Raw genomic sequence first — 7,653 nt, forward strand, 5'->3', positions numbered from 1 at the left:
AAGTGAGCTCACCCATCACCACCTAGCTTATCTGAGGATTCCCTTCTTCCTCTCCCCTCGGCTCCCTAGCAAGGTTTTCCTTCTTCAAATACTCAGGTTCTATTTGTAGCTCTTCAGAGAGAACACTGCTTTTGGAGTCAGGGCCTGGGATTCAAATGATCCTCTACTTCCTCTTCTGTAAAATGAAAGGATTGAACTTGATGGTGTCTGGAAGGTACTCTTCCAATTCCACAAGCATGCCTTGTTTTATTGCAGTTCACTTTATTGCACTTTGCAGATATTACCTTTTTTATTTTTTTAAACAAATTGAAGATCTGCAGCAATCCTATGTCAAACAAATCTATCTGTGCCATTTTCCCAACAGCATGTGCTGTGTCACATTTGGTAATTACCACAATTTTTCAAATGTCTTCATTATTATCATATGTCACGGTGATCTGTGATCAATGGTTTTTGATATTACTATTATAATTTGGGGCTCCATGAACCATTTCCCTATAAGACAGCAAACAGTCACTAAATGTTGAATGTATTCTGATTGTATTCTGACTATTCCATAGACCCATCCTTTCAGGTCTTTCTTCCTCTCCCCCAGCCTCTCTATTACTCAAGGAATAATATTGAATTAGACTAATTAATAATCTCTAAGTGTTCAAGTAAATGGAAGACTCAATAGATGGGGCAAACTTTGTCTTATTTTAAGAAATTACCATACCCTCCCCAGCCTTTAGCAAGCTCAACCCTGAACAGTAAGCAGCCATAAACATAGAATCAAAATCCACCACCATCTACTTCAGTGAGTCACATTATGACTCACTGAAGGCCCAAGTGATGGTTAACATTTTTTAGAACTAAAGTATTTTTAATTAAGATATGTATATTGTTTTTTTAAGACATAATACTATTGCACATTTAATAGTCAACAGCATAGTATAATTATAACTTTTATATGCACCAAGAAACCAAAAAATTCATGTGACTCGCTTTACTGCGATATTCTCTTTATTGCAGTGGTCTGGAACCGGACCCACAATATCTTTAAGGTATGCTGGGATATATTTCATCTAGTGATCCAAAGGAGGGGACTGGATTTTTATGACTCCTTCCAGATCCCAAACTTTAACCCTATGATCCCAGATATAAGACCAAAATCAGTTCTTTTGCACAGCTACGTGGTTCACTGGATAGAGCATGGGCCTGGAGTCAAATAAACCTAAATTCAAATCCAGCCTCAGACCCTTAACTAGCTGTGTAATTCTAAGTCACTTAACCCGTGTTTGTTTCACTTTCCTCCCCTATAAAATGGCGTTTAATAATATTACTACTTCCCAGGGTCATTGTGAGAATCAAATATGATAATAATAAAACACTTAGTACATGCTATAGAAATGCTCTCCTTTTCTGCAAAAATCAGTTAAATGAATTCAGTTAAAGAACACTGTGATACATCAAAGTTAATTACCAACTTTTTTGTATTCTCTAGGATTATATATCTGGGTCTAGAAAAGACCATTTAGGTCATCTAATCTAACTTCCATTTTATAGATGAAAAAACTGCACCCCAGAGAAATTAAGCAACTAATGAAAGATAGTGACTGAGGCAAGTTATTTATTGTTCTTGTATCACCTGGTTAAAGTAACCCCAGACATCCATCATTTGAGCCAAATCTTTTAATTTTCAGGAAATCCCTCATATTTCTATATAACTCTGAGGTTTAAAGAATCCTTTGCTTCCCATATCCCTGTGTGGTAGGTTATGTAATTCTTTTTTTTTTTTAATCTCACAAAATGTTTTATAAAAACTTCTTCAGAAATAGTAATTTCAGGTAGACAACAGTAAGGAAGATGATGATCAGCAGCAGCAGGGTAAGGCAACATGAACACAAGCCCCAATCAGACAGGTCAGTGCCTTGGATTCTCAAAAAGTCCTCTCCAGAACACAGTGCATATTCACAGGTTCTGTTCAGAGCTATTGTGCTGATAGTAGGAGAAAGTTTTGACCAAGAAATTCATTATATTGCGGCGTTGTATATCCATCTCAAGGAATGTTGAAATGGTGGACCCCAAAAAGCTAGAGCACAATGATTTAGATATTTACTAATAACCCTGAAAACATCTTCATGAAAACAAATGAAATGTTCACGAAAATATTGGCCCCAGATACCAGACTCTGACCTGCATTAACAGCTAGCATCATAAAACTCGCAAGCATATGAAACGTATATATGAAATACATATGTCAACAGGTGAATATCACGAAGAAGAAGTCCCCCACCTCCAGTTTCAATCCTAACATAAAATACATTATACGAGTGAATCTGATGCTTGGAAACATTCTCATAGGTAGTAAATCAGACAACACCTTTGGAAAAAAATTATAAAGAAACTCTATAGTATCCCCTAACATAGTTGCGTATAAATAGCTTTTTTCCTCATAACCAAAAGCTTGACTGCAGAGACACTGCTGAAATACTGTTTGTTGGTCAGGGAAAAGTCCCTGATTCTGTTTTGATTTCCAGTGATATCACCTTTTTAAGCTCAAAGAAAATGGCACCTACAAAAATCCAAGGAAAATTGTGATAATGACCTGAGCTATGGAAGCCTGAGGGCTGCATAGTATGTTTTTATTAATTTTATTAATATCTTTGACAATTTATTGATTTTGGAATTAATTATGGTCTTCTATATTTGTTAATTGTCAATAACCCTTTTATAGGAAATGTGATACAATTATTTTCCACTTTCTGTTCTTTACCTTCTCATTATGCTCCTCCCCACATATCTGTGTGTAGTTTGTGCAGAAGTTTTTCACTTTTGTGTATTCAAATTTATTTTATCTTTTAAAAATTTTATTTATTTAAAACTTAAATCACAGCAAAATTTTTTATAACCTTTTGGACACCCATTTGATGACAAAAGGAGGTAATATAAGTTATTTCCAGAAAGCAGTAGTCTTCATCTTTTGAAAGCTTACAGAGAATATATCTAGTTCTGCTTTAGTTTCCTTTCTGTAGGGGAATTAATATAAATTTCTGCTAATTTATCACTAATGGGCTTATAATGCTCATCAGGTTCTACAGTTTTCTTAACTTTACCAGTTCTGTTTACCAGCACAGCAGAGGAGTCTCCATTAATGACAGCCAGGAAGAAATCTATTGGATTATTATTGTTATTGTTTGTCATTCATTCTCCAAGAGGACCATAACATCAGGGAGGTGATGCTACGACATCCAAATGAGTTGGATTTAAGTGAGGGAGGGCTGTGCAAAGGTCACCAAGCTCACTCTTTCCTCCAAAGCCATCTGGATCCTGTGGCAAGATATAGATAAGGATTACTGGAAATGACCTGGATATAGTGGGAGACCTTTGGCCTTTTCACAATGGTAGCCTAAATCACCAATTTATGAGTAAATGAAAAAAAAATTGACTGTACTAGCAGAAACAAAAGATTCCAAGACAGGACCATAATAAATCAATTTTCCAAGAGCCAATGAAGTTAGACTGTCAACCAACTTGAAGATGGAATATTGAGACTGATGTCTAGAGAAGATGATTTTTTTCCCTGCTTAGATAGCATCTTCCAGAGTAAAAGAACATCATTTTTTATGCTGAAATCTAAGCCAATCGTGGGGTCATCCAAAACCAAGACAGATCAGAAATGAGCTCCATTCCAATACTAGTCCTTTTGCTCTCTTCTCCAGATACACCATGAGAAAACAGAGTTCCTATCTTGGAATCAGCTGCTGTCTCTGAATTTAGCTCCTTGATAATCCTATTAATTCATTCCTTCTTTTCAAGGTTCTTCATGCTTATAAGACATTAAAGTGCTGCTAGGAACTGTACCTTTTCTCTTACTGTGAGACTGCCCATTACAACATTATCTTGTACAATATAGCCTGTGTTATGTTCGAAGTTGACATATAAAAAAGCTCCGTTTGTTAAACCATGTCTAGATATTTCAGAGGGATGGGGGGGAGATGGGAGGTGTCTTTCCTAGAAGCTAAGACATCTAACAAGGAAGACTTGCTACCACCTGTGGATACCCAAATGGTGTTAAGGTCTGGCTTCCTGATCCCATTGACATTCAGGAGCATTTCTTTCTTAATGATCTTCCAACAACCTATGGCTTCAGTCTTCACTTTTACTTGATAGCAGATGTTATGAAAACTCAGCACAGTAGCCTCTGATTGCCTCTTTGTTCCTGTAAGAGTCTCTGAGATCTGCTCAACGGGGTCATTGGTGTTTCTTTGTAACACTGGGTCTATGACTTGAATCTCAACTGCCGACATTTGCAGTCATTGTCTCTCTCTCTCAATCCCCTACTGAGGCATCTCAATACAATAAGAAGAGTGCAGAATGACTGGGATCAAGAGGCCTTCCCTGAGATCCGAGCTTGCACAAATCACCTTAACCCCTCTTTTTCATTATCCAGTTGCCATGGAAAGAGAAGCTGGAGGAGGAGCAGGAACAACAGGAGTGGTGGAGGAAGGAAAGGAAGAAAAGGAGGAGGACCTGGGTTATGTGATCCTTAATGACAGTGTAGAATAGAAAGAAAAACACTGGATTTTGAGACTGTATTTACTAGATATGCTACTAACTTCCATTTTCTGAGGGGGATAGACTTAATAATCTTTTCCCCCAACCCACCTGCTTTGCTCCTCCCTGTTCCTCCCTTTCTAAAATCTGTGATCCTCCAGCACTGTTACTACTGGGCTTATATCCCAAAAAATCTTAAAGAAGGAAAAGGGACCTGTATGTGCAAAAAATATTTGTGGCAGCCCTGTTTGTGGTGGCCAGAAACTGGAAACTGAGTGGATGCCCATCAGTTGGAGAATGGCTGAATAAATTGTGGTGAAACGAGCAGAACCAGGAGATCATTATGTACTTCAACAATACAATATGATGATCGATTCTGATAGACCTGGCCATCTTCAGCAATGAGATGAACCAAATCAGTTCCAATGGAACAGTGATGAACTGAACCAGCTACACCCAGCAAAAGAACTCTGGGAGATGACTAAGAACCATATAGAATTCCTAATCCCTATATTTTTGCTTGCCTGCATTTTGGATTTCTTTCACAAGCTAATGGTACACTATTTCAGAGTCCGATTCTTTTTGCACAGCAAAATAACTATTTGGACATGTATACTTATATTGTATTTAATTTATACTTTAACATATTTAACATGTATTGGTCATCCTGCCATATAGGGGAGGGGGTAGGGGGAAGGAGGGGAAAAATTGGAACAAAAGGTTTGGCAATTGTCAGTGCTGTAAAATTACCCATGCATATAACTTATAAATAAAAAGATATTAAAATTAAAAAAAATAAAATCTGTGGTCCTTATTGTGCCCATCTTATAGATGAGAAGACTGAGATTCAAGGAGATTTTAGTGATGTGACATGCCCAGAGTCACTCAGCTGGTAAGGGCTCTGATTCTATCCCAGGTTTCTGGACCCCAAGTCTAGCTTATTTCTGGGATGCTCCTTCAAGACTCAGCATATTCTGGACAGAGCTGGGACTCCCTCCCTTATCTCCTATTTCTCAATCCAAGGGATCTTTGCAACCCAGTAAGGGGTATCGTGGCTTATACTTACTTACTTTTGAACCTGAACTGATTAATATAATGAGACACTGGGGACTCTAAATTGGATAGCTTCCCTAGAATCCATCCTCCTCTTTCCTCCCTAATAATAACTGAAATCAATATCATTTTTGAGTGATTACAAAAGCCTACATATTATCTCATTTGTATATGATAAATGGTGGTAGTAGATAGTCCTGGTTCTGGATTCAAATCATGACACTTACTGACTGCATATGAGCAAATCTTTTCATCTTTCTGGGTTTCAGTTTACTCAACTGTCAATTGGGGTGTGTGTGTGTGTGTGTGTGTGTGTGTGTGTATGTGTGTGTGTGATCCCTTCTAACTTTAATATGTGATTTAATGAAATCTCAGTTTTCTTATCCATTAAAATTGGGGAAATAGCAGTTATATTTCAAACAATAGCATGGCATAGGGTATATCTGGGTTCAAGTCCTTCCTCAGATACACATAGACTATGACTTTGAACAAATAAATCATTAACTTCTCAATTCTCCCAATCATCTCCCCAAGATTAAATTCTAGAGAAGTCACTGATTTTCATTGGTAGATGGACTTTTCATCACCAAGAGTACCCTACCATAATGAAACCACAAGTCTGGACCAAAATAAAAGTAATAGCAACAACCCCCACAGAGTAAATGTGAAGAAAATGCTTTGTTAAACTTCAATATAAATTAAATTATCTATGTATATAAAAATAATAATTTACATATGAGTTTATGAAAGAATCATTATTTAGTGTCCTAATAGAATATTTCTTCATTAAAATAAAAGTCATTATAAAAAGTGACCCCCATTTCCTGTTCCCCACCATGTTGCTCCCTTGGAAGGCTGGTTCTCTCTCATCTCTCCTTCATCCCAGTTCTGGTTTCTACTTCCCTTCCAATGCTAAATATTCTATGACTCTATAAATTTCATGACCCCGTTACAATGTGGCCCACAAGACATTTTTTCCAAAGAGCAGCTTCATGTCATAAGACAATAGAAAGAACAATGAATTTAGACTCAAAAGGATGAAAAATTCAGATGTCAACACTCATACTTACCAGAAGAGGTTCTTAACCTTTTTTTACTCATGGACCCCTTTGGTAGGCTGATGGAGCTTGTGCGTCCCTACTAGGAATAATATTTTTAAATGTATGAAAAATAAAATATGGAGAGCTATAATTTTTCAATCATATTGGGAGTTTCCAATTATATTGAATAGAATTTCCAATTATATTGAAATTATTATCCATTTTTTTTGTTAATTCTTAAAATGTTTGTTTTCAGTTCTAAATTCTTTTCTTTCCTCCACCCATTGAGAAGACAAGAAATATGGTACACAGGGAGTCATGCAAAACACCAAATATTTTTTCAGAGAAATTTATGGACTCCAGGTTAAGAACCTATGGACTAGAGAAAGTAGGAGGTTCCTCCCCTTTTAAAATCTATTATTCTTTGTTGAGAGATGCTTTGAGCATTAATGGAATAAGCATGCTTCTACCACAGTTACTGCCTTAAAGAGTACAATTCTCTTATGGATGTTGACATTCTAGGTATGAGAAAATCTAGAGTCACATCTTGAGTGGATTCTTATTCTTTTGAATTGTAAGATATTCAAGGGACCAAATCAGACAAGTCTAATTTATTTCCGAATGGTCTTTCTAACTGGGGATAGTTTAACATTTTCTGTGTCAATTTAATCTCTTCTTTTTGAAAACTCCTTGAGTTTCTTTACTCCACCCACCTGCTCTTATCTTTCATGATTTTCATGATTTCATGATTCCCTAACAATCCTGGGAGAATAAACATTTATTGATTGAATGTATAATTTCATGAAATTCCTTGCAAAGATGCAGATGGTTATCCCCTTTAACTTCAGTCCTTCAGATTAAGTGAACTGCCTAGGGTTACACAGCCACTGTAGACTCCAGACCCAGCTTTCTGGCTACTACATCATACCTATATCTGCTCTCCACTCTACATCTGCTGCTATACTTGGTTTCAACTTGATAGAACCAGATAGTCTCCTTTTGGCCAGTTACCCCAGACTCCCAC

General features: G+C 36.8%; 1 pseudogene; it reads right to left on the reverse strand.

Moving 5' to 3' along the window:
* Positions 1 to 1,793: 1,793 nt before the first annotated feature.
* LOC100931069 lies at positions 1,794 to 4,473 on the reverse strand (annotated as a pseudogene).
* Between the last annotated feature and the right edge of the window lie 3,180 nt (positions 4,474 to 7,653).

The sequence above is a fragment of the Sarcophilus harrisii genome, chromosome 5, assembly GCF_902635505.1.
Source record: "Sarcophilus harrisii chromosome 5, mSarHar1.11, whole genome shotgun sequence".
Lineage (NCBI taxonomy): Eukaryota > Metazoa > Chordata > Mammalia > Dasyuromorphia > Dasyuridae > Sarcophilus > Sarcophilus harrisii.